Genomic DNA, 3103 nt, shown 5'->3' on the forward strand with positions numbered 1-3103 from the left:
CTCTCTCTCTCTCTCCCTCTTCCTTCCTCTATGAAAAATATATGTGAAAAAAAAAGATGAATGAAGGAAGAAGGAAGTGAAGAAGTGAAGGGGAGGGAAGGAGAAGGGAGGGTGGCAGGCAGAGAGGATGTCACTGGGCAAATGGATGGGCCACAATGATCAGCGTTTCCTGATTTACTCACAGTTCTGGTTACACTCTCTGAGGTTCCGACAAGGAGCTATGCTGTCTCTATTCTATTTTGTTCAATACAATAAAGATGTAACTAAACAACTGATTTTAAACGCCACCAAGATGTCCCTACTGCAATCTGCAAAAAAAAAAAAAAAAAAAAAAAAAAAGGAAAGGTACAGACAGGATATCTCACAGGACTTATAAAACTGAGATCCCAGGTTTGGGGACACATTTCAAGAGTCCCAAAGTCTTAAACATTTGAAATCAAAATACTCCTGGGAGCTGACATTCAGTGACAGAGGGCGCCTGTTCTTACCCACTGAGACCAGGTTCCGGAAGTTCTCCAGCATCACGTCCCGGTACAGCTTCCTCTGGGACGGGTCCAGCAGCCCCAGCTCCTCCTCCGTGAAGACCACAGCCACGTCCTGGAACGTCACCGCCTCCTACAACCCAAACACAGGAAACCTCAACTTCATGACCAATGAGCAGGGGGAGAGGGCAGCACTGAGGGACAGAGGGGATGGGGGGAAGTTGACCTGGATTCTGCCGGCCCCGAGTCTACTTTAAGGACCTTCTCTCTCTTCTCAACCCAGCACGTCAATTTCATACACTAATTTTCCACAGTCCCGTCCAAAGTGTGTGCCATTAACAAACAATCCCTGTTCATTTCACTTGGTGTCATCTGTGAGTATTTCTACAGGAAGCCCCCTGAGCTGTAAGTCTTCACTCATGGGGGAGATACATTTCATACAGTGATTAATGCTACCCAATTGTTCCAGAAATGTTAGGTCAATGTACTCCCAACGGGGTCTGACAGCCTTTCTCTCTCCTTGCTCACTCACGCGTCCACTAAGCCTGGGTGCTGTCACTGTGTTACTCAACCTGACCAACCCTTACTGAGAGCAATGAAGTTGGTCCTCCGTACTCTGAAGGCACACGCCACCTACCTGTGACACTCCTGATGGCAGCATTCAAAGCGACCGTGCCATGAACACCTCAGTTTAAATCCCAACGCGCGCCCCTCCCAAGCTGCATGACTTCAGGCAAATGCCTGAATCTATTTCCTCACCTGTACGATGGTGCTCATACCAGAGGTACAGGGTGGCCCATAAGTCACGTTACCGTTTAAAAATGCCGTAACTCTTTTGGCAGTAATTAAAAAAAATTGTTTCAGCCCAAACCGGTTTGGCTCAGTGGATAGAGCGTCGGCCTGCGGATTGAAGGGTCCCAGGTTCGATTCCGGTCAAGGGCATGTGCCTGGGTTGTGGGCACATCCCCAGTAGGAGATGTGCAGGAGGCAGCTGATCGATGTTTCTTGATCATCGATGTTTCTAGCTCTCTCTCTCCCTTCCTCTCTGTAAAAAATCAATAAAATATATTTTAAAAAAAAATTGTTTCAGATTTTTAAAAATGTGTTTTGTGGAAATCTATTATGGAAAATTTCACGATGGTACAACGCGTAAAAATCATTGAATTTTATTTCGGAAACCGGCGCTCCATTGTTCTAACACAGAGAGCAAGCACGCACTGTTTCCACGTCAGGAGTCCACCCACAGCGTCAGCCATACCTCACTTTGCTCAGCGTTTGCAGCAGCAGGTTCTGTTAGCGATCTCCGCAAGCCAGGAGGTCATGTTTGGTACCTAACACAACGGGATGTCGTGCGGCAGTGCCTTCGGGAAGAACCAAGAACGTCCACCTGAAGACGTTCTGGCGAACTTGGAGTCTCACAGACTTCGCTGCAGCGCATGCAAACAAATTTACACATGGACCGCCCTGCCAGTGTGGCTCCGTGGTTGAGCACAGACCTTTGAACCAAGAGGTCACTGGTTCGATTCCCCGTCGGTGCTCTTTGAAACGACTTTTTAAAAACCTTAAATCAGTTTTGTTTTGTTTTCCCTCCCTGGCTGCTTGAAGATTAACTTTCATCATGAATGACACAGTAACTATCTGGACCAGGAAGTTCATGACCAACAGACTACTTCAGCGGAAGCAAATGGTCATTGAGGTCCTTCACCCAGGGAAGGCAACAGGACCCAGGACAGAAATTCGGGAAAAGCTAGCCAAAATGTGTAAGACCACACCTGCTGTCATCTTTGTGTTTGGACTCAAAATCCACTTTGGTGGTGACAAGACCACTGGCTTTGGCATGATTTTTGACTCCTTGGATTACGCAAAGAAAAAGGAACCCAAACACAGACTTGCAAGACATGGCCTATATGAGAAGAAGAAGACCTCAAGAAAACATAGACAGGAACGCAAGAACAGAACGAAGAAAGTCAGGGGGACTGCAAGGCCAATGCTGGTGCTGGCAGAAAGGAGCCAAGATTCCTGTGACTTTATCTGTGGTTATTGTGCAGGTTTTTCATGAAAGGATTAATAAACTGAACCTTTATGTTTTAAAAAAAAAAACCCCACAAAAACCTTAAACCACATAAATACATAGAAATAGGAAACTTTTTAAGACACATTAATTTATTGAAATAAGATGTAGTCATTAAAGATGCAGGGGAGAGAGACTTCTGATTGCGGCTAGAACAGGGGAACTGGTACTGAACATTCCCTCTTATCACAAGTAATTGCTGCTAGTATTAGTGGAGAGAAATGGTGCGCCTGCGCTTAAGGTTCATAAGGGAAATGAATGCAACACGATTATAGTAATTAGTCATTAACACACGTTGTAGTTTGTTATTAATAATTATGTGCAACAGGATATTGTAAAAATTAAGTTACAAAAATTTTATTAAAACGTTTCTTAAATAGTGTTATATTGGCTGGGCCGCAAGAATATTCGCTGTGGGCTGCGAGTCTGACATGCTTATTGTACACGGTTAGTGCTTCTATCCTAAACTGTTCTAGCAGTTCCGGCCATGCAATAAGAGAAGAAAAAGAAGTCAACACAATGGGAATGTGGATGGGGATGGGAATGGAAG

The 3103-nt window shown here is 45.0% G+C and overlaps 1 pseudogene across 1 annotated transcript; it reads left to right on the forward strand.

Moving 5' to 3' along the window:
* The first annotated feature begins 2100 nt into the window (after window positions 1-2100).
* Window positions 2101-2507, forward strand: LOC308530626 (small ribosomal subunit protein eS24-like; annotated as a pseudogene). Its single transcript has one exon. The product of its transcript is annotated as a small ribosomal subunit protein eS24-like (transcript).
* Window positions 2508-3103: the final 596 nt, after the last annotated feature.

Source organism: Myotis nattereri, assembly GCF_964212035.1.
Source record: "Myotis nattereri genome assembly, chromosome: 15".
Classification (NCBI taxonomy): domain Eukaryota; kingdom Metazoa; phylum Chordata; class Mammalia; order Chiroptera; family Vespertilionidae; genus Myotis; species Myotis nattereri.